Here is a 26,388-nt window from a genome sequence, read left to right on the forward strand (position 1 = left end):
ACCTTGACCTTGAAATTTGACCTTGACCTTTAAATATACCCTTGACCTTGAAATTTGACTTTGTCCTTTAAATTTGACTTTGTCCTTGTCGACCATCATGAATCCGACAATTTATGTTCAGTACATGCTACCAGGAGCTACCACCTGCTGGAGTACACCATCTTGTGTGTGTACTCGTATTATAGAGTACATTTCCATCAGGATAATTTTTATCTAACACGCTACAGTGCAGTAATCATTAATTACCGAGGTGCCCCCGCCATCTTGAAATTTTGGCGCCATATTAAAATCATGTAATAATGTAGCTAGAAAAGCGGGGAAAAAAACCAAAATTCATCAATAAAATCACTCATTAACTTACATATTGATTCGATCCGCTCCAGTCCTTGGTTCGATACTATATCGATGCAATAATGTTTAATTTTATGAAAAAAATAATAATTTCAAGAAACCATATTCAACATTTTTAAAGAGACTTAAAATCCTCTACTACCATCATCCTATCAGACATCAAGACGAACATCTTGAAATATTCGTAATAATTAACCTAGTTATTCAGGAAAAAGTTAAAAAATCATTAAATAAATTTGCAAACAATATACTGATTAATTAGGTCGACTAAGGTCCTTGGCACGATCCTGGAAAAAGCTAAAATAAATTTAATTTAAATACCAGAAAAGTGTAAGGTTCGAGAAATAAAACACCACAAAGTCTTTTACAAACATAATATTTATTACACAATTTCTATCCTACTACAGGATCACTTGAAAAGCCAGCAATCTTATAAACATTTAGCCCTGCATAGACGTGCAACGACTACTTCTTAGCTCCAACAGCTCCAAATGCTCCAACAGCTCCAACAGCTCCAAATGCTCCAACTGCCTTTTCTTTCAACGGCTCCAATGATATTGGGCTACAATGCAACGAGTCTAAGAGACTACGAGGCTACAAGGCTACGAGTTTAGAAGGATCTAGCTGGTTCCGAATTAAACATGGCTGCAAGACTGCATGACTAAAAGACCGCATGTCTATGAAGCTACATGGATACAAGTCTACTCGGCTCCACCACGCAATGTACACACAGTACACACAGGAAACTGAACGTACACACAGTACACACAGGAAAAGGAAAATACACACAGTACACACAGGAAACTGAACGTACACACAGTACACACAGGAAACGGAACGTACACACAGTACACACAGGAAACGGAATGTACACACAGTACACACAGGAAACGGAACGTACACACAGTACACACAGGAAACGGAACGTACACACAGTACACACAGGAAACGGAACTTACACACAGTACACACAGGAAACGGAACGTACACACAGTACACACAAGAAACGGAACGTACACACAGTACACACAGGAAACAGAATGTACACACATTACACACAGGAAACGGAACGTACACACAGTACACATAGGAAACGAAACGTACACACAGTACACATAGGAAACGGAACATACACACAGTACACACAGGAAAAGGAAAATACACACAGAACACACAGGAAAATTAACGTACACAGAGTACACACAGGAAACGGAACGTACACACAGTACACACAGGAAACGGAATGTACACACACTACACACAGGAAACGGAACGTACACACAGTACACACAGGAAACGGAACGTACACACAGTACACACGGGAAACGGAACGTACACACAGTACACACAGGAAACGGAATGATCACACATACAGTAGCGGAAACACACAGGCTTAGTTGGAAATCAGAATACAAGAAATAAAAACATTAAATTTTTACTTTCAATTTTTAATTACTTCTCAACATTACACAAATACAAGTAAAAGAAGCCATTATTGTATGAAGCCAGCTTTTCTCAGTTCTTTGAGTATGAAGGATATTTATTTGATGCACGAATAGTTTCCTGCACAAAGCGAGCCATGTAAGAGTCTTAGCCGGTCAACCAATATGTTTGGATCCATCCATGATGTATAATCAATCTCATTTACCACCATCTTACTTGCTTGTTTATTATAAATACTTTTAATATCACAATCGCCCCAGTGATCATAATAAGCATTATCAGATTTGTTTATTATAACACGACGTTTCCATCGTTTCGGTCTCAGGACATCGCCACATTCTTCGATCTTGTCAGCTCTAGGTGCTTCATCACAGTCTATGCCTTTGTCAAAAGCCTCAGGGTCACTGTAACAATCACTGTAGAAGACATCCTCTTCACCCAGATTACCGTATGAAATCACTATCGATGATGTCGAAGTGTCTTCATCGTCTTCATGCTTCCTTTCTAGGAGTCCATCATTTTTACAAAGAATGAAGGATCTACTGAATATAGGCTTGAATGTATTCTCACTTTTCACGGTGTTGATACTTCCATTAGTTTCAGTCTTCCCGAAGCCATTAGCATCCTTCAATTTATGTTCTTCCTCACGATCGGGTGAGCTAATACCATCACGCTCAGGACAAGGAAAATTATTGTCGTAATGCAGATCACTCTTCTTTAGTCTAGTGGATCTATTGGTGTCCTCTATGCCGTAAGTAGTCTTGACTTTACATGTTCTACCATGTCTTTTTAAGCTGTCAATTCGTGTTAACAACCTGCTTCAACGATTACAGCTTAACATGTTGCGCAGTGGGTTTCTAGCACAATCATTCTTCTCATGACGTCTAGCATTCCTTCTCATGACAAAATCCTTGCCACAGTATCTACAGCGGCTTCCTTGTGATTCTGCTGTAGATAACAAACCATGATCCATGGTAGCTTCTGTGACTAATGTTAGATACAAACTGTCAGTTTTCTCCAATTGGAACCATTTCTTAAATATAATTTTTTTTCATATTTCATCAGCGATAATTAATATATCTCATGCAAAAGTACTTTATGCATGTAGTTCTGCTTTTCAACAACAGATGTCGCCACATTTTGCTTGCAGGTAAATAATATTTTGTTCTTTTATGCGGGATGCAGGATGCTCACTAACGATCGCAAAAGAAGGATGGCTTCGCTAAACTCCAAGGAGAAGGAAGTCCGTCCTTCCTGTAAGTGCTTCTTAGATTTCTCAGAGATTATTATTATTTGACTGAGTAATGATTTTTTTTTTAAATTTCCACCTGATAAAAATATTACAAGTGTTGATTAAGTAGCTGAAATTCACTAATTAAATATAACCTTAAATAAATTAACATGACTCATTAAATAAAAAAAATACTTCATGAAGAGATCATTTGCTCATCTGTAACCAGAAGTACTTGCAGAAAACCATCAAAATATTATCAAGTATAATCAGGAGCACACGGAGAAAACCATCAAATTATTGACAAGAATATTCAGGAGCACACGAAGAAAACCACCATAGTATTGCCAAGAATAATCAGGAACACACGGAGAAAACCATCATAATATTGACAAGAATAATCGGAAGCACACGGGGAAAACCGTCACAAGTTTTCTTTGTTATCATGAAATTACAGAAAAAAATTAATATAAAAAAATTAATAAAAAAAGACACAACAAATTCAAAAACTGATTCTGTCTTGGACTAGAACTCTAGCTTTGCTCAACAATGAGAAGTTCACAAGCTGAATCGGAAGGAAGCTGCTGTAGATACTGTGGCAAGGATTTTGTAATGAGAAGGAATGCTAGACGTCATGAGAAGAATGATTGTGCTAGAAACCCACTACGCAACATGTTAAGCTGTAATCGTTGAAGCAGGTTGTTAACACGAATTGGCAGCTTAAAAAAACATGGTAGAACATGTAAAGTCAAGACTATTTACGGCATAGAGGACACCGATGGATCCACTAGACTAAAGAAGAGTGATCTGCATTACGACAATAATTTTCTTTGTCCTGAGCGTGATGGTATTAGCTCACCCGATCGTGATGAAGAACATAAATTGAAGGATGCTAATGGCTTCGGGAAGACTGAAACTAATGGAAGTATCAACACCGTGAAAAGTGAGAATACATTCAAGCCTATATTCAGTAGATCCTTCATTCTTTGTAAAAATGATGGACTCCTAGAAAGGAAGCATGAAGACGATGAAGACACTTCAACATCATCGATAGTGAATTCATACGGTAATCTGGGTGAAGAGGATGTCTTCTACAGTGATTGTTACAGTGACTCTGAGGCTGTTGACAAAGGCATAGACTGTGATGAAGCACCTAGAGCTGACAAGATCGAAGAATGTGGTGATGTCCTGAGACCGAAACGATGGAAACGTCGTGTTATAATAAATAAATCTGATAATGCTTATTATGATCACTGGGACGATTGTGATATTTAAATTATTTATAATAAACAAGAAAGTAAGATGGTGGTAGAAGAGATTGATTATACATCATGGATGGATCCAAACATATTGGTTGTCCGGCTAAGACTTCTACATGGCTCGCTTTGTGCAGGAAACTATTCGTGCATCAAATAAATATCCTTCATACTCAAAGAACTGAGAAAAGCTGGCTTCATACAATAATAGCTTCTTTTACTTGTATTTGTGTAATGTTGAGAAGTAATTAAAAATTGAAAGTTAAAAATTTAATGTTTTTATTTCTTGTATTCTGATTTCCAACTACTGTATGTGTGATCATTCCGTTTCCTGTGTGTACTGTGTGTACGTTCCGTTTCCTATGTGTACTGTGTGTACGTTCCGTTTCCTGTGTATAATGTGTGTACGTTCTGTTTCCTGTGTGTAATGTGTGTATGTTCCGTTTCCTGTGTGTAATGTGTGTACGTTCCGTTTCTTGTGTGTACTGTGTGTACGTTCCGTTTCCTGTGTGTACTGTGTGTACGTTCCGTTTCCTGTGTGTACTGTGTGTACGTTCCGTTTCCTGTGTGTACTGTGTGTACGTTCCGTTTCCTGTGTGTACTGTGTGTACATTCTTTTTCCTGTGTGTACTGTGTGTACGTTCCGTTTCCTGTGTGTACTGTGTGTACGTTCAGTTTCCTGTGTGTACTGTGTGTATTTTCCTTTTCCTGTGTGTACTGTGTGTACGTTCAGTTTCCTGTGTGTACTGTGTGTACATTGCGTGGTGGAGCCGAGTAGATTTGTATCCATGTAGCTTCATAGACATGCGGTCTTTTAGTCATGCAGTCTTGCAGCCATGTTTAACTCGGAACCAGCTAGATCCTTTTAAATTCGTAGCCTTGTAGCCTCGTAGTCACATAGACTTGTAGTATTGTAGCCCAATATCATTGGAGCCATTGATAGAAAAGGCAGTTGGAGCATTTGGAGCTGTTGGAGCTAAGAAGTAGTCGTTGCACGTCTATGCAGGGCTAAATGTTTATAATATTGCTGGCTTTCGCAAGTGATCCTGTAGTAGGATAGAATTTGTGTAATAAATATTATGTTTGTAAAAGACTTTGTGGTGTTTTATTTCTCGAACCTTAGACTTTTCTGGTATTTAAATTAAATTTATTTTAGCTTCGTCCATGATCGTGCCAAGGACCTTAATTGACCTAATTAATCAGTATATTGTTTGCAAATTTATTTAATGATTTTTTAACTTTTTCCTGAATTTCTAGGTTAATTATTACGAATATTTCAAGATGTTCGTCTTGATGTCTGTTAGGATGATGGAAGTAGAGGATTTAAAGTCTCTTTAAGAATGTTGAACATGGTTTCTTGAAATTATTATTTTTTCCATAAAATTAAACATTATTGCATCGATATAGTATCGAACCAAGGACTGGAGCGGAGCGTATCAATATGTAAGTTAATGAGAGATTCTATTGATGAATTTTGGTTTTTTTCCCCGCTTTTCTAGCTACATTATTACATGATTTTAATATGGCGCCAAATTTTCAAGATGGCGGGGGCACCTCGGTAATTAATGATTACTGCACTGTAGCGGGTTAGAATAAAATTATCCTGATGGAAATGTACTCTATAATACGAGTACATACACAAGATGGTGTACTCCAGCAGGTGGTAGCTCCTGGTAGCATGTACTGAACATAAATTGTCGGATTCATAATGGTCGACAAGGACAAAGTCAAATTTCAAGGAAAAAGTCAAATTTCAAGGTCAAGGGTAAATTTAAAGGTCAAGGTCAAATTTTAAGTTCAAGGTCAAATTTAAAGGTCAAGGTCAAAGTTCAAGGTCAAATTTCAAGGTCAAGGTCAAATTTTAAGGTCAAGGTCAAATGTCAAGGTCAAATGTCAAGGTCAAGGCCAAGGTCAAGGTCAAATTTCAATGCCATCGGTTGAGGACAAGGGTGTGGTGACTAGAAAATTATACTAACATGTCGCCAGCACACTCAAGCAGACGAAAACAGGTTGACGGTCTCCAGCGGACGAAGACAAGATGGTGGACATGACGTCATACCAGCTGACGATTTATACCTTGATATTGGTGGTAGGTCAGTCTGTAGGTGGCTTTTGTGGAGGAAGGATCTGATGGTTTTTATTTTTTACCCTCGCCGGTTTCGAACTAAGGACGGGAATCGATATAATCAATGAGAATTCTATTAAGTTAATTTATTTAATGAATTTTGGACTTTTTCCCGCATCTGTAGCCTTAAAATTACGGATTTTCAAGATGGCGGCCATAACGGAAATTGCAACAGTTACGTCTTAGTACAAGATTGCGGTTCTGCCTCGAACAGGTAGTGCTATTTTAACTTAAAATTAAAAAAATTTCAAGTCCGAATATGCATGTTATTTTTTATATACCTTATTTAATTCTTAGTCTGGTAAATGTCTCGATAGCCGAGCGGTTAAAGGCGTATGTTTTTCCAACCTAGATATCAGAGCTACGCTGGTTCGTATCACAGCGCTTCCAATGTATTTTGTATAAAAAAATAAATTTAATATGTCGATAATGACCATAATAGCTTTGGTAGTTAATGGAACATCGACCTTACATGATGAGACAGAGCGACGCTGGCGCTATCTAGGAACAAAAAACAGAAACATAGTCGACGGTATCCAAGATGGCGGATCCAAAATGGTCGCCGTGATCTACTTGTCCTGTTACAATGTGTCCCGTTACGCCGTGTCCCGTTACGCTGAATCAAGATGGCGGATCCAAGATGGCGGGCCAAAATGGCTGCCGGTGTCAAGGTCAAGGGTCAAGGTAACACACATCCAAGATGGCCACCGTGACGTCACAATCCAATATGGAGGTCGGCACCACAGGCACCACAGCCTGAAGCCTGATCTCGGACATACTATTATATACTACTGACTTATCCATGGACATGATGATGACGACATACACTAATCTGAAACACGGAAATTAACACTGAATAATTTTTAGTACGTCCCGGACTCGAAGTGGGACGGTCTCCAGACTTCTAATGATCACGTGATGCGAGACTGGTTCCCGTTTAAACTGGGAACGGGCGCGACGGGACCCAATGTGGTCTCTCGTTCACGTCCGTTGCACGTCCCAGGGGTTGAAGCGTTCGTAAGTTCAGTTACGCGTTTGGCGCAATGCCGCCCTGCGTGGGCAAAGTTCTAATTCTCCATGGGGAGGTTTTATAGCGTGAGGCGCAGGCACCTAAAAACACAGAATTACGTATTACGCTGAAAAACCCGTGGTCGGGTTGCACACTTTATCTAAGGACCGCACGACATGTCGTACGGCCGGTTAGGGCCGACCGGGGAGCTGTAGAAAGTGGTTTCGGAGATAATTACCTATTGATGCTAAACGTGGAAACTGGCGCGAAAACTGGATGCTCCCCGTGCGCGGGGCTGCCGGCCCTGGTGAGTGCTGGATGGCGACTGACGACTCTCCCTGGCAACCTGGCCAGGAAGGGGAGGAAACGCGCGGGAAAACGACGGAGCGCGGCAAGGCGATGCCGGCAAGTTTTGTGAGCGGAAACATTTTACACTGCTATTACTTAATTAGAGACAATTTTTATACATATTAAAAGTTTTAGTTTCTGTCTGTTATATGATGCGCATTGCCACACCCGGCCGGGCGCTTTGAGCGTTTAGATGGCCGTGACTGACGTCACACCGTTCGAGGCGCTGCACTACGCCACACGCGCGGGCGTGTTCGTTGCACTATCACTGACTCAGGTGTTGAGGACACATAGCGGCCTGTGTTCTCAGAGGGAGCACCGACGGTGGCGTCAATATATATATATATAAATTATATATATATATATAAATGTTATGTTGGTTTGTGTACGCTTCAAAAACTCAAAAAGTTCTGCACCGATCGAGCTGAAATTGTACCATTATATACATCCCGCTTCAAGGATTGTTTTTAGCTACTTTTCACGTCAGCAACATACCCGTGACCGCGAAAAAGTAACTGCGCCATTTTATTAATGTGATTTCTCACCAATTTAAACAAAAAAACACGCTTTTTCTGTTATGGAAACGTTTCTCCATGCCAAAGGATTTCTCTTAGCAATGGAAAAAACTACGTCAAGTGAAGCGAGCGGGAAATGGCTATATACTAGAGGTGGGTTATTACAGCAATTTTCGGTATCTGTTCCAACCTTATACTGATACAGTAATGTATTGGTTACAAGTAGCTGATACTTCTTTATCAGCTAAGCAGTAGTGGTCTCAGGAAGCTACAAGGTATCAGCATCTCGTTTCAAGTTACACATCCTCCGTGCGGTCATCACCGGCGTAGAAAGGTATCAGTTTTCTCATTCTACATTCTTCGTAGTCGAAAAAACGTACGGGTGTTCTCTTTCCACGCCTTTCGTAATCGGAGTGTTCAATCTTTGCAAGGAGCATGCACCACAGAATACAGAGGGAAGTACTGCGCAATGAGCGTACTGTGATGAGAAGCCTAAGATGTACATCAAGCTCTGTCCCTGCCCGAACACACCCGAATATTCACCTTCGGTCAACCTCGGGATTTGTTTTATTTTTGCGCAGGAAAAATGAATTCAAATATTAAAAGAGGTCGGTTAGGTTAGCTACATTAAAACACTTTAAAACACTATGGACGGTTAGTTAGGTTAGTATAGCTACATTAAAATAAACAGAGAAATATAAATATATATATAAATAAACCCGAGGTTGGCCGAAGGTGAAAATTGGGGCGTGTTCGGGCAGGGACAGAACTTGATGTACATCTTAGGCTTCCTCTCCTTCAATGCCTTCCCCTGCGCTTCCACCCCTACATTCTTTCCCTTTTTTTAACCCTAATTCGTCGTGCCCATGGAGCTAATATACAGTAATACATCTGGAGAGGACAAGGGAAGGCCAGCAGAGGATGCGAGGTGAAGCCGGGTATCGGCGTTTGTTCCCTGCTTCCTACGCTGGAAGAAAACGAAAACGAGCCAAACTCGCCTCGCGCGGCCGAAAAATCCTCCAAACTAAACTCGCAACAGCTCCGAAACTATCAAAACAATCAAATTGAAAATTTTACTGAATTATTTGTAAACCTTTTCCCCCATACAACTTTAATTTTTTTTGCAAGACATGAATACTTTCATTTTTAAAAATTAAACACTTATTTACTGCCAATAATTTTTGTGAACACGCAGAGTAAATTACTACATCGAGGAAAAAATTTGTTTGCAATTATAGGTGGGGGACACCAGCGTATGAAATTAGGAAGAAGCCTCAAAATTTATTTATATACCCCTCTTGACGCACTCAACCTCATACTTTTATTTTTACAGAGAGTTGAAGTGGGAATAATGTTTTAGTGGGTAACACTACCGACATGTCTTCGGAACGCACTTCTTTTTGTTATTATACATCTCAAAATTTATAATTTTATACACAACGTTTATAAAAACGAATTCTTACTTATCTCATTTAATCTATTACAAATCTCTTGTAATATACGTGTATTAGTAGAAGTTAAAAGTCTTTTCATTATGTTCATGTTCCAGTCTACTTACTCAATCAACGTAACATGCAAACCTTAGCTAAACACTGTAGATAATTGTTTGGAATAACTGTAATGCTATGCATATACTGGCAATGTAAGAAAATTTCAATTTTATTAATTGTTTGCATAGGAATTAATAATTTAAAAAAAAATCATAGAATAGTCTTTTATAGACTGAAAACCTTTCACGAAGTTTCAAGTAGCGTACATAAAAGTTTTTAAATTGGTATATATATAATTACCAAATATTGTTGAATATATTTAACATTTTTATACATGTTACAACACACATATAATAACAAGCCTATATAGGATATAAAAAGACAGACGTCAAATTTAACATTTTGTATTTCTTTTGTCTGTGTGAATAAAATAACAGTTCTTAACGTAGTTGCTAATACTGCACTATATTTCTATAAAAAATACGAAAACCCCTAACATCGTCACCATAACAGGGATAAATTTGCAAAATAATTAAGGCACGTCTTTTAATGCTACGAAGTACACTTTTAAGAGAAATGTTTTAAACTTATTTTGGGATGTAACTAATATCTTAAAAGCATTGTGAAACCGTTCCTTTGAGGGAAACTATAATATACCGAACACCATACCATCCTTTAATCGAGTTCGATTTTCGCTTCTTAAGACCCATTTGTCTTCAAAATGCTCTGTACACAATGCATGGTTCGGAGACGCAGTCCAATTTTTCCGCTTTGTCGCTTTTTCCCAGAGCTGTCGTTGATCGTCACGTTTTGGAAATCTATGAAAACAGTAAAGAATTGTACTTACATCTGAAACATCTTATCTTTGTTAATTAGTTTTCTTAGGTTTGTCGAAAAGTTCGCAGATTAGTAGTTACTTCTGTTTAAAACATTTGTCACTTTTTTTCTGATGTTTCAAAAGTTTTGGGAATTAATTTAGTTAACAAATAAAAAAAATCGTTATCACCCGTGAAAAGCAATGCCATCCGGCTTGGAATTCCATCGATTTGTACAGCCATATGCGCTACAGGAAATCACCATTGTAGCCGCACACCAGCGCCACTCAAACCTCAAGGACAAGTGGGCTGGGGCTGTGTTTGCAGTAGAAATACGCTCTCTTCCTCTCTCTTTTCATCCCTTCTTCGCAACCGGCTGGCTTCGCTCTCGCCCTACACATGTCCACTCCAGATCCTCTTACATGCTCCTTGGTCGTGCCGCTCCCTCCCCTTTTACAAGCTCCGCCCAAGTGACCGTCATCTGCGATCGGATTCTGCGCTCATTGGCCGTGGTTTTCCAGGCGAATTATAAACTGATACTAAAGTACTTGATACTTGAATAGTGTACTCTTTTGCAGTACTTGATACAGGGGTGTATCAGTTAAAAAGTAGCATGTTAATACTCTGCAATTCACCTCTACTATATACAATGAGAATGTTTTTATTGTGAGGTACAATAATTAAAAAATGACTAAGCGTACCGGGATGGGACTAATTATACAATGTGAATGAGGTAGTTTAGTGTGATCGTGTCTCGATCGAGCTGCACCGTTATTCAAATCGTAAGTAGAGGTTATGTTTTGTATGGGTCTATCACCACTTGATGTGGGATTGCATGCAGATGGTTCTAGGCTATTCATTTTTTGAACTCCTTAGACCCTATACCTTTTTTTTTAATTTTTAATTTAATTAATATGTTCTATCGCCAATAACAACAATTGCATCAATCGCAAGTAGAGGTTATGTTTTGTATTGGTCTATCACCACTTGATGTGGGATTGTGTGTAGATGGTTATTGCATCAATCGTAAGTAGAGGTTATTTTTTGTATGGGTCTATCACCACTTGATGTGAGTTTGAGTGTAGATGGTTCTAGGCAGTGGCGTAGCGCGGGTGGGGCGGAGGGGGCGGCCCGCCCCGGGCGGCAGCCGGCGGGGGCGGGTCGCCGGTGAAGTGGGCTGAGATCTGATCTATGATTCATTCATTACATGTGTCAGACACACTATAATGTTACATTTTTATCTACAATTTTGCGCACCAACTATTTTTTAATATTTATTTAAAAGAAAAACTGCGAAATCACTGACAGAGCTCTTTATAACGTTTGTTTGTTTACATACGAACGGCAACATCGCATCACGCCGCGCCGCCCGGCGCGCGCGAGCCGAGTTGAGCGGCACTCCTTATTATGTTAATTACTCATACAAAATATTTTGTTTCACGCGTCGGCCCGTGTCGATGCCTCTCTTTCGCACTCATTGAATTCAGTACTACGCATTGTACTGTAAAGTTTGACCTTAACCCAGGGCAAACCAAACAACTTCCGCAAACCGGGACACAGTAAAACTCCTATATTGCCCCGTACCGCGAGCGCAGGTAAACCCAAAAAAATATTAAAACCCAAACTAATAGCAGGCTTAAAAAATACTAATAAGGTTGCGAACAGTGAGAGGAGGCAGCAAGTTAAAAAGACGCAAAATTTATGTGACAACATTTAATATATATATATATATCATAAAATCGTTTCATCACAAATCGGCGCATCCATCATAAAATACATACCCTATTACTACTTATAAAAAATAGCTATATAATAATACTAAAAAAATACTTTAACAATTCCCCCAAAAAATTATAATTTGATCATATACTTCGGAGCTCCGAAAATTAAATATAATTACCAAAAATGCATCAAAAATATATAAGAACATATTAATACAAATATAAATACAAATATAGATACGCACCGGGCGTATCACCGCTGTAAATACCAATTAACATAGGCGAAATCTAGCAAAAAAATTGACACACCTTAACATGCAAATAAATATACCAAATATTTAGCAAATTACAAATTATGGGTTTACAAGCCCTTCTCAGTTAGGTCATTTTCTAACGGTCGACGTCTTTTTTCTTCTAGGTCTGGCAGGGATTGGGTGAAACGCGCTGAACGTAAAATTCCAGTTTCAGTTTTATTAGTCCGTTAATTTAAATCCCAAAAATCCACAAATTATAGTTTCGCACCAGGGGTCAAAGGGGTCAACGGGGCAGTGGCACGGCTGGCACTTACTTGCTTTTTGACGTCGTTATGTCCGGTCACCAAATACACTCGTTTTCTCACGAGTGTTTTTAATGGCAAAACCTTGCCGTCACAGGTCAAGCAGTAAAACGAGTCACTGAAACGCGCTGGAGCGCTAGATATGTAGCTGTCAAGATGCTTAAAAATAAGTTTGAGGTAGTTCTTGAGGTACTGGAACAATTAACAGATTCATCTCAAACTTCCGAAACAAGATCGGGAGCCAGTCTTCTCCTGACAGCCATGCAGTCATTTAACTTCCTAACTTTTCTTGGCTTTTGGGCTGCAGTGCTACCTGAAGTAGATGACGCACAGATTTACCTGCAGCAACGAGGACTAAGTGTGGATAAGTGTGCTCAGAAACTCTGCGCTTTGAAAACCCTCTTAGTGGAAAGTAGAGACCGTTTCATGCAAGAAGCAATTGACTTTGCTAAGACTCTCTGCGAAAAACTCGGAATCGAACTCAAAACGAGAAGAATTCGCAGGAAAAAACGCATGCATGGCGATGAATCTTCTGAAGAGGCAGCTTTGTCTCACGAACAGGAAATCCGTCGAGAGGTTATCTCATCATTCGACAAGATCATTCAAGGGATGACGACTCGATTCCAGCAAATTCAAGAAATATCGGACAAGTTCGGATTTTTGATGCCAGCGAAACTTTTGGACAGCAAGTTCGAGTGTGATCTTTCCCATGTATTAGAAGACATCGACAAGGACGAGTTTCAGATGGACCGGAAGCGTCTTCAGCAGTTTGTTGTTGTTGCCTGTTCTGAATCAGAGGAAGATATAAGTGGTAAAGGACCACTGGAGCTCCTCCAGTTCATTCAAAAACTGAATCTCGGAATTTCGGTTCCAAATATAGTCATCTTGATTCGTATATATTTGACTTTGGCGATTAGTGTTGCAAGTTGTGAGAGAAGTTTTTCGAAGTTGAAGCTAATAAAAAATTACCTCAGATCTACTATGAGCTCCGCTAGACTATCAAACTTGGCTATATTGTCTATTGAACAAGAATTGGCTGCTAATATTGATTTTGACAAAGTTATTTCTGACTTCGCTGCTCATAAGGCCCGTAGAATCCGCTTGTAAAACCGCTTATCCTATTTTAACTTAAATAAAAGGTACCTAATTGCATGTGAGATTTAATTTTAACTAAGCACCTATAGAATGGGGGCGGCAAAATGGGTCTCCCGCCCCAGGCGCCGAGATGGCACGCTACGCCACTGGTTCTAGGCGATTAATTTTTTGAACTCCGTAGAGCCTATACCATTTATTTTAATTTTTAATTTAAATTAAAATGTTCTATCGCCAATAACAATTGCATCAATCGTAAGTAGAGGTTATGTTTTGTATGGGTCTATCACCACTTGATGTGGGACTGCATGTAGATCGTTATTGCATCAATCGTAAGTAGAGGTTATGTTTTGTATGGGTCTATCACCACTTGATGTGAGATTGAGTGTAGATGGTTCTAGGCGATTAATTTTTTGAACTCCGTAGACCCTATACCATTTTTTTTTAATTTTTAATTTAAATTAAAATGTTCTATCACCAATAACAACAATTGCATCAATCGTAAGTAGAGGTTATGTTTTGTATGGGTCTATCACCACTTAATGTGGGATTGCGTGTAGATGGTTCTAGGCGATTCATTTTTTGAATTCCGTGGACCCTATGCCATTTGTTTTTTTAATTTTTCATTTAAATTAAAATGTTATATCGCCAATAACAACAATTGCATAAAATTCATAGCACAAGTGCGAAAAAACAGTTTTTTTACCTATTAGCTGTGTTCCAATGACCGCACCATCTTTCTTAAGCGAGGAAAACACTCGCTGACAACCGCAATAGTAATGGCGCAGTCACGTGAGAAACAATATTCATTTCCAATTACATGATGGACAGTATATATATTATTAATTTTCAATGCCGTCTATCCTGTGTCTCGTTGTTGTCGAGCTGCAGCAATGGAATCACGAGAGATAGGAGAATATAAGAGCTGTGAGAGACATTAGAAGTTATAATCTCATTCCTTTCTTCTCTTTCAGTGAAAACCGAAATAATGCCTCGCAGAAAGTCAAATTTGGGCCGTCGCACTCGCCACACAGAAGGATCAAGAAGACGGCTTTCAAATATGACTGAGGAAGAGCGAGCATCCGTACGAGAGAGGAACAGACTAAGCACCATCCAGGACACGTAACGTGGAACCAGCAGAAAGACGAGCAGCCAGGCTTGAGGATGCACGATTGCGAGCACGTCAGTCGCGTTCTGCAGCAACAAATTTGGTTCGTTTTGAACGGAATGAACGCGAAAGGGTGATGATAGCTGAAACACGAACAGAAAGAACAGCTGATCTGCATCTGGAATACAATCGTCTTGCGTTCCTGTACAATCCAGCTATTGATTATAGTTCAAGTCAGCATGTTGTCGTTGGTCAGATGAGTCATGTCTGTAGCTACTGCCAGGCTCTAAAGTTTAATAATGAAACGAAAGGGATGTGTTGCGCTGGCGGAAAAATCAAATTGCCTCAACTTGATGCACCACCAGATCCATTGAAAACTTTACTTGCTGGATCTACCGCTGAATCAAAGCATTTCCTATCGAACATCAGGAAATATAACTCTTGCTTCCAAATGACGTTATTTGGTGCGGAAATCGTGACTGCTCAATTCATGCCAACTTTTAAAATCAAAGGGCAAATATATCACAAAGCTGGCTCCCTGCTCCCGTTCTCAGATAGTGATCATAAATTCCTACAAATGTACTTCATTGGTGATGATAGAGATGAAGTAGATGCACGTTGTGGAATACATACCTCACTAAGAAGATCCATTATTTCGCAACTGCAGGAGCTTCTTTACGAAAGGAAAAATTTGGCGCGTTTGTTCAAAACAGCAATTGATATGATGTCATCAGATACCCTCAAAATTATTATTCACGCAGACAAAACTCCCGCTGGAGAACATGTCCGGAGATATAATGCTCCAACTATAGACGAAGTAGCAATTGTCATAGTCAGAGATCAGTTCGAACCTAGAGATATTGTTCTCCATCGAAGAAATAATCAATTGATAAACGTAGCAGAAACTCACTGTTGTTACGATGCTTTACAATATCCAGTGATCTTTTGGGATGGTGCCGATGGATATCATTTCAATGTGAAAATGATAAATCCAGTAAATGGTGCAGAAATCAATAAAAATTGCAGCTCCATGAACTTTTACACATGCCGCTGAACGATTCGAAGGAACGAGGACAATTATATTTTAAAATTCCATCAGTTGTTTCACCAGTATATTGTGGATATGTATGCAAAAATTGAAACGGAACGTTTTCTATTTCTCCGTTTGAATCAGACTAAACTACGCTCTGAAGAATATGTTCATTTGCGAGCTGCAGTTCTGAATGACGGTAATACAACCAACCTTGGAAAGCTAACTATTTTGCCATCTTCATACATTGGCAGTCCACGTCACATGCACGAATATGCTCAAGATGCAATCTCATATGTTCGTTATTACGGGCGTCCAGATTTATTTATCACTTTCACATGAAATACAGCTTGGGACGAGATACGGCAGCTGTTACTTCCTGGCCAATCACACGTCGATAGGCATTACATTATAGCACGTGTTTTCCGACAAAAGCTTAAATCGCTGATGGATTTCATAGTGAAACATGAAGTATCTGGATCTGTGCGCTGCTGGATGTATTCAATTCAGTGGAATGGCAAAAGAGAGGATTGCCACATGGGCATATACTAATCTGGCTCTATAATAAAATAACTTCAGACGAAATCGACGATGTGATATGCGCTGAGATTCCACGGGCTGATGTTGATAAGGATTTGCATGCAGTTATTATCAAAAACATCATACATGGACCATGTGGTACACTAAATCCAAATTCACCATGCATGGTAGATGGGAAATGCTCTAAGCAATATGAGTAGGCCAGTTGCAAAGTAAGCCTTGTCCAGCATAAATCATTTTGCGTAATGCAGGAAAAACTGCTGCCGCCATTTACCAAGCGTTAACAGTGATTTAAAAAATACTACCAAACTTCTAGTGAGTCTTCTTTCCACGGCACAAAGTATCATACAAATTGCACAATTGGGGTGTCTTAAATTAAATAAAATTGTTTGGACATAGACTATTTTGCAACAGTCAGCTGGACATGGCTTATTTTGAAACTGCTGGGTTTGGACAAGATGCACTTTGCTAAAGGAATGTACATTATAACTAATTAAATTTATATTGTGTATTTTAGCTACAGATGCAGACTTTGGAACAAACAGGTCATTTAAATTGTAATTTAAGAACACTAAACAAACCGACTTGCTTACCATTGTTTTCAACACAATTTTAACATACATATGCAAATAAAAAAATTAAAGGTTTGCAATGAACAAACAGTGAGTTTCTTAGTTTGTCCTAAATACTTTATACTAAGTTCATCATCTGTCATGATAATGTCATCTTCAGCATCTTCTGCCTCACCTACTGTTGTGTCTTCAAGGATAGAACTGTATTAGCCAAGAAAAGGCTTTCCACATCTTTTAGTTTCTCAGGTTTTATTGGTACTCCCAATTTCAATTCTTGTGGTGTTATGTTTGAAATGGTTTTGCCACGCCTGCATATTGATTTAGCAGCTCCAGCATCTACCTTGTAGTTAGACTCTCCTCTTACGAGAACAGTTCCATTTTCTGAACGATGTATTACGAACCGCTTGAACGGAGAAAATTGAAAATGCCAGTTACCAGGTTTCTTTAATATTACTTCAGCTGCACTCTTCCAATCATAAAACTTATAATCTTCTACTGGTCTAAATAGCTGGTCATGCTCCCTGGACAGTTTATAGTATTCTTCAGGAGCAACTATGGTTTCCCTCTTCTTTATCACTTGTTCAATGAGGCCAAAGACTCTATCGGGAGGGATGTATGAATGTCCTGGGATCGGAAACGTCAGTATAATTCTGTTTACATTTTGTGGAGCATATGATTGTAACCATTTGCATAGCATACCGATCATTGAGCTATTTTTGTTCTGGCCACCACGGCCATCACAGTACAGACTTACGGTATGTACACCAGCAAGGCTTGTGTTCCTTAGTCGATAGTAGACTGCAGATGCAATAGCATTAGACCCTTTATACCTTTCTGGCTCAGTCCACGTGTAAACATAAGTACTATGGTGATCTTGTTTGGAGGATGACGTGCCCTGGCATATCGTAAAGTTGTAGCAATAGAGTTGTCGGCTGCAGTTAGCAGACTGATCAGGTAGTTTAGGTAGCACTTGATTTTTTTGGCAATCAAAGCTAAAACTAACTACACCATCTTCTTCTTTCTTAAGCAGTTCATAAAACACTTTTGCTTTGAGCTTATGCACTCTGTATTGAGTAATTAGATCTTGTTTTCTGCCCTGATCATGGGTGTAACTAATCTCCTCTTTCAACCGAATACAGAATAAAAATGCATCTGTTGATGGGCAACCAAAACTAATATTGAAGTCCTCAACAAAGATCTTTTTAAAGTATTCATATTTAACTCTTAGGCTGATGTCTGAAGCTTGGTTAAAAGAACGCCAAAGCTTCTTTATTGTAAGAGAACTCTGCAAATATTGCTGTTTTGATTTGCCACGACAGTAGTGCAATTGTAGTAGTTGTAGTGATTGAATGTATGTTTTGACAGCTTGTTTTTTTAAGGCAAATTGTTTGGATCTAACATCACCACTGCGATTTTCTTTCGGTGCACCTTCAACAAAACGAAACCAAAATTAAGTAACAATATTAATGCTATGGCTGAAGTGATAATAAATTAATATAGTATACAACTCCTGTAAGCAATTAATGATTGAAGTTGATGTTAGATTTATCACTTTGGTATATTTTAAAAACTCGTTTTATTTTATGCCTACCCAGTACAAAACTACATGAGTGAAATAGTTTTACGACACTATAATATTTACGACAATATTCATCAATATTTGCCTTTTTATTTTACACAACATTTGTAAATTTATAAAACCTCTCACAGCACGTACTAATGCTTAAATAATGTTAAATGGACAAGACCCGTTTTGACACCACGCATTTGAAAACACTAGGTTTTTAAAGGACAAGACCTATTTTGCTACAGTATTTGGGATGGACATAACCTGTTTTGTAACAGTAGCAAATTTGGACAAGGCATGTTTTGAAACTGTACTGGTATTTTGTGCTGCTTTTAAACAGGGACAATAATTATTTTGTTCCATTTTCTTAACTGTCACTGATACCTACCACAAAGATGCACCCAAAACCACCATAAACTCGTTTTTTCAATTTTTGTAGACAAGGCTTACTTTGCAACTGGCCTACTCATATCCTCGAGCATTCACAGCCAACACAGCAACAGGCCACGATGGATATCCTCGGTATAGAAGACGATCAACAGAAGATGGTGGGAATTCAGCCATTATACACACGCAAAATGGTGATATTGATGTAGACAACTGTTGGGTGGTTCCATTTTCTCCTTTGCTGTCAAAAACATATAAAGCCCACATAAATGTAGAATATTGCAATTCAGTCAAATCCATTAAATACATCTGTAAATATGTTAATAAAGGCAGTGAGATGGCAGCTTTTAGTGCAATCAGATAATAGTGACAAAAATGCAGTACAAGATATTGATGAAATTGCTCAATACCAGGCTGGGAGATACATAAGCAGCAATGAGGCTGCATGGCAAATTTTTTCATTTCCCATTCATGAACGCTATCCAGCTGTGGTTCACTTGGCAGTACATTTAGAAAATGGACAGCGTGTTTATTTCACAGATGCAAATGTGCAAGAAAGATCCATTAATCCACCTGGTACAACTCTGACTGCTTTTTTCACCTTATGCCAGGACGACGCTTTCGCCAGAATGCTGATGTATGCAGAAGTTCCCTCTTATTACACGTGGAATGTAACTAAAAAAGTATTCGTACGACGCAGACGAAGGGAGCCAGTTGACGGTCAACCTGGCATTTTCAAAGAAAATACAATTGGTAGACTTAATACAGTGCATCCCAATCAAGATGAATGTTCTTTCCTTCGCATGTTATTGGTAAATGTGCCTGGTCCTAGATCTTTTCAGCAATTAAAAATAGTTGATGGCGTCACACATTCCACTTTCCGCTTTGTGTGTCAGGCTCTGAATTTATTATAAAATCACCAACAGTGGAATATATGCATTAATGAGGCGTGCAACACTGCACATCCAAACCAAATTCGCGCATTATTCACAATTGACCTCATTCTTTCCCTCATCTCCCACAGACTTATGGGAAAAATATTGATCTCATATGGCTGAGGATATTTTGCATAGAGTACGCCTTGAAAATGTCAATATGACCTTAGAATTAACAGAAGGAATTTACAACGAAGCATTGATAAATATTGAAGGCAAGTGCTTAGCTATTGCAAATAAAGTTCTTAGTCAATTAGGAATGTCAGCACCAACCCGAACTGCGACTGCTGCATTTGATGTAGATTTACGCCGTGAACAGAGTTATAACATTGATGATCTTCAGACGTATGTCCAATCGAACATTCCCAAATTAACGCGTGAACAGAAAGGCATTTATGATAGTATAATGCAAATGATAAATGACGGAATTGGGGGGATCTTCTTGGATGCGCCAGGAGGAACTGGGAAAACACTTTCCTAATTAGATTGATTCTAGCAACGGTTCGATCAAAAAATGACATAAGCCTTAGCTCTTGCTTCGTCTGGAATAGCTGCGACATTGTTACCAGGTGGAAGAACTGCGCATTCAGCTCTAAAGTTGCCATTATACATGCAAATCATCGAGATTCCTACGTGCAATATTTCCAAAGCATCCTGTATGGGAAAAGTATTACAAAAATGTTAACTAATTGTTTGGGATGAATGCACGATGGCACATAAAAAATCGCTTGAAGCTCTTGATCGATCGTTATAGATTTGCGTGAAAACGTTCAACCATTCGGGAATGCATTTATATTGCTCGCAGGAGATTTTAGGCAAACATTGCCTATAATTTCTCGATCGACACCAGCATACGAAATAAATGCTTGCCTGAAATATTCAACACTATGGCGGCACGTACGTACATTGCAGTTGACTACGAATATGCGTGTCCAGTTGCAGAATGATCCATCAGCTGAGGTATTCTCACGACAGTTACTGGAAATTGGAAACGGACAGTTACCAGTCAATGAGACGTCTAGACGAATATCATTTCCCGATCATTTTTGTAATTTAGTAACATCGAAAGAAGAACTGATCGAAAAAGTATTTCCTGACATTCATAAAAATCATGGAAACCACGATTGGCTCAGTGAAAGAGCTATGCTTGCCGCAAAGAATAAAAATGTCTATCAACTTAATAATGTTATTCAATCCAGTATTCAAAGTGATGAAATTACATTTAAGTCGATAGATACCGTTGTGGAAGCAGATGAAGTAGTTAATTATCCAACGGAATTTTTTAACTCACTTGATCTGCCAGGGATACCACCACACATACTTAAATTGAATATAGGTGTGCCAATTATCCTCTTGCGGAATATTAATCAGCCAAAACTCTGCAACGGCACGCGAATTTCAGTTAAAAAATTAATGAATAACGTAGTGGAAGCAACGATATTAACGGGGCCTTTCAAAGGTGAAGATGTCCTCATTCCTCGAATACCCATGATCCCGACCGATACACCATTTCAATTTAAAAGATTGCAATTCCCTATTCTATTGGCATTTGCAATCACAATCAATAAAGCTCAAGGTCAATCCTTAGAATTGTGTGGTTTAGATTTAGATGCGGATTGCTTTTCACATGGACAACTGAATGTTGCGTGTTCTCGAGTCGGAAAACCAGATAGTCTTTATATCTGGTTACGTTGTATGTGTGGCCCGGCTAAGTACACAGAGAAACGTAAAAAAAAAAAAGTCAAACAATGTTTTTAGGACTTTTTCATTACGATGGTTGTGTTCTGCGTTATTTGGGAATAAATGAGTTTATTAAATTACCTTTGTTTATTTCTTTTCAAACAAAAAAATGTTTTTTTTCTCATCATTACATGGCATCAGTACACAATTTTACACATGAATTTAGATTTAGTTCGAAAGCTTTGTTACTTGTACAGTTTTTTGTTTTTTCTTATCCAAATTTTTACGAGGTCTTTGAATTTTGATAGGATGAGGTCCAAATACATACCACAGCACCATACATCGTGCCGTTGATGGTCGAGGAGTCTTGTCACTCGCCAAAAAAAATTAATATTTTAGTAATGTCCCTTGGTTAACTACATAACTCAAGGTACTGTCGATCACGGATCGGAATCACACGAAGTCGGGCCGATGCCGACGCCTAGGTCCTAAATTTCTAATTAACTATTCCGAAAAATGACGATTTTAGGTTACAAAAATATGGCCTGGCCCCAGCCCCTAGGTGTAATTGTCCCTTAGTGACTTTCCATTGTGTGTCGACTTGCCGACGAGATTACCTTCTCTTGTAAAGGTGAAGACAAGGGAGGCAACCCCGTGGGCCAACTGACCAATCAGAGTACAGAATTCAGAAACATGACCATATAAGGAAATTCGGAAGGGTGCATCACTCCATGCCAGGGCTCGCCCTGATTGGCTGGCTAGTGGTAGCCTCCAGAGAACCTACCATACGGTCGCTACAGCTGTGCGTCCACGTGACGCGTAAATCCCAAACACGCATTTACAAGGTGAAAAATAACTTTCTGGCGCCAGGGTGTCGCGCCTGTCTGCTCTTTCTTCTGTACCTTCCAGACTATTCTCGAAATATTTCACTCGCAATATCCAATAGAATTTAAAATTACCCAACAAATTTTAATACAATGTTCAAAATTTATTAATCAAAGTTGAAATGCATACCGTATTACAAATTTTAGTTTAATAATGATGTCCTGTAAAATTATAGTCTACACTGCTTTAAACAAAACAATTACTGAAATTAATTATCAAATATCAAAATTAATTATTATGGACTGGAATTAACCCTCAAATTAATAATTAAGTATCTCAAGGAAATAAGTATTTTAAGGCTTTCCATGAAATTTGACCAAAGTAATTAATAACAATTCTTAACAGCTCTGAACCATTATCCTTATCTACATATTAAAAAATTATTATCCTTCATATCAAAGTTATTCTTAATTAATATTCTTATGACCCATATATATATATACACACACATACACACACACATATATATATAAATAAATATATATATATATATTTAGTTATATATATATATAAAACAAATCCTCATTTTGCAATGCTACAATCTGCGCATACAGTGGAAAAACTGAAAATATTGTATATCCACAAGTATTGCAAAATTAAACTTATATGAAATGTATTCTTTCTTTGTTTCTCATTTCTCAACTATTCAATCACAAAGTGCCACAGCGAAGCGTGGCAGGGTACAGCTAGTATATTTATATATTTAAAAATTTGAGTTTAAGCTTCTCTGTATTAATTTACACACACACATACATACATATACATATATTGTTTTAACATTTGGCTTTAACTGTTCTTTGGTGTTCCCTATTCTATGTAAAAAGCTGGATTTTGTCTAGAAGTATCTATAGTATTTAACTTAACATCAAAATGATCAGTAAATTTGTCTTAGGAAGTATTAAGACTTTTTTTTCCAGTTAGTTTACACTTGGTCCATTATAACATTTGGTATATAGTTAGCCTATTAGTAAACAAATTTTGTGCGTGGAATTAATGGATTAATGGATCAGCATGGCCATCTCTAGAATATTTGTAACATTTTAATGTTTAGGGAGATTTTGATAAAAGATTACCTACTACAGCCATTACCATTGTGAGACTTATTGTAAGGTTTTCATATTGTATTCGTTCGTCCCCAATAAACCTCAAAGCCATTTTAAACACAAATGCAGATTTGTGGCTCCAACCATTACTGCAAAGGAAATAAAAATTATGAATACAAAATAACAATAATCATTACTAGTTCAGTTATATCCTATGAAGTCTATTCAAAGTTTTTAATTTAATTTCAAGAAATTTATGAAATATTTGGCTGAAATAGTTTTTGCGGTAAATAAACTGATATTGTGAAATAGCTGTAAAAAAATTTAAAAAAAAATAAAATCTGAATCTTTTATAATTAAATTTGTTTGAATTATTTTAAAGAATGTAAGCATTTCAAAAATTTCTCCCGAAATTTATTGACAAAAGTATTGATTAGCGCAAGGTACAAAATTAGTGTTGGAATTTCCAAAAAATCATAACTACGTTGAAGGCATTACATGTAATTTGTTTGTAGATGTTTAATGCTAGATGCATTCAGCTAAAAATACCTTGGAAACATTTTCACTACGCTGGATGCCAGGAAATGATTACTTGATAATTATGAAATATTAGAGAACATGTAGGCGACATAGGTCATGCAAATCAACTAAAGGGGTTTCCGAAACATTTCCAAAATGAACGATTACTTTTTAACCTACCTACGCCTGAATAAGGTTGTACTGTATGGTTTTTAAATTTTTAAATATTGAGTGTTTTTGAACCTGTGGGTATAAAGTATAAATTATTAGTTTCCTAGGACACTTTCAATTATTTTTGGTCTTCACCCCTCCTATTTCCATTCAATAACATACAATTTAAAAAAAAATCTATTGGTATTGCATAATGTGTATGATGCATCAATATGTATGCAGATGAACAGTATGTCCATCTAGTCTGTTGAGGGTTTTGAAATATGGAACGTGAAAGCTGATAGTGCTATCTACCCAGGATCTTCAGTAAATCAAACTTAAAGTATGCAATAAATATAATGAAGATTTCATGTACACATGTTATATAGTATGGAATGCAACATTTAAGACAAAATTTAATTTAATTATTTTTTCAGGGTTCTATCGAAGGAGTCCAACTGGTGGCAGCCTCTAATTTCGTTAGGCTCCTGACCAGAGTGGAAGGAGAGCCGCTGACGTACTTCAGAGACAACAACGGTGATATAAGCAATACTTGAAAAAAGTACTGCTTATATGCATGCTTAAGTAAGGCATTAAATTCATTGCGAACAAAAAAAAACACTGCTTATTAGGACAACTTAAATTAATACTTCAAGAAGCACTGCATCAAATAAGTACCACACAATAGGAATTCACAGTCATGAAATAAGTTTGCCTTGTTTCCTAAGTATTCATAATCAAATAAGCCATGCTTATTCATTGATATAAGTAATACTTCATGAAGAGTAGTTGGAAAAGGGGGGTTCAAGCACAGGCGGAGTATTGAGGATCCGGCGGCCATCTTGGATGACGTCATCTAATCCGTATGCTAATCCATGCTAATCCGTATGCTAATCCATGCTAATCTATGCTAATCCATGCCAATCAATGCTAATCCATGCCAATCAATGCTAATCCATGCCAATCTATGCTAATCAGTATGCCAATCTATGCCAATTCGTATGTCAATCTATGCCAATTCGTATGCCAATCTATGCTAATCCATATGCCAATCTATGCTAATCCATATGTTAATCCATGCAAATCCATGCTAATCCATCCGCCATTTTGTATTTCTAGAAATTTCCACCAACTTCGAATCGTGACGTCACCATTGCACTTTTCGTCACGGCCGCCATCTTGGATTCGAATTTTTTTTTCGAACTTTGAAAATCGATGTAATCATCAGCCGCCATCATGTTTCGTCTGCTGGTGGCCGCCATCTTGTTTTCGTCTGCTGGTGGCCGCCATCTTGTTTTGGTCTGCTGGAGGCAGCCATATTGTGACGTCATATAGTTCTGTTGGTCGCCACCAGATAGCAGCAGGGATTATTTTATTTTTTTCATTAACTAAAATATTTTCAGTGCCGAGGCTGGGATTCGATGCATGGGACATGAAAACGTCCAGGATGTCGTGGTTACGAGGCGGACACCTTGACCACTAGACCACGAGACCAATTGGGATATGGTGGAATAAATATTCTATATATGCTACGTACTGACGGCAAGTTTATGATAAATGGGGGGGAGGGTGTTTTTGCCTTCCTTAATGCATACCTAAGGCACCACATTTGAAATAAAAATTATTATACAGCCTCCATCTTTAATTCCAGCACAGACTACCAGATGGCGCTAAATTCAAAAAATTAGTTGCCAGAGGTGCCACCATCTTGGTTCTCAAGTTGGCTGGTAGATGTCGCTAGTATCGCGCGCCAAATTCCAAAGTTAGTTGTCAGAGGCGCCGCCATCTTGGTTCTCAAGTTGACTGGTAGATGTCGCTAGTATCGCGCGCCAAATTCAAAAATTAGTTTCCAGAGGCGCCGCCATCTTGGTTCTCAAGTTGGTTGGTACATGGTGCCACCGTCGCCATATTTTAGTTAATATAATCGATACCAGATGACGCCACCGTCGCCATCTTTAGTTCCTAGTGTTGCTACCAGAGTGTGCCACCGTCGCCATCTTTAATTCTTAAAGTTACCGCC

The sequence above is a fragment of the Bacillus rossius genome, chromosome 16 (assembly GCF_032445375.1).
Source record: "Bacillus rossius redtenbacheri isolate Brsri chromosome 16, Brsri_v3, whole genome shotgun sequence".
NCBI lineage: Eukaryota > Metazoa > Arthropoda > Insecta > Phasmatodea > Bacillidae > Bacillus > Bacillus rossius.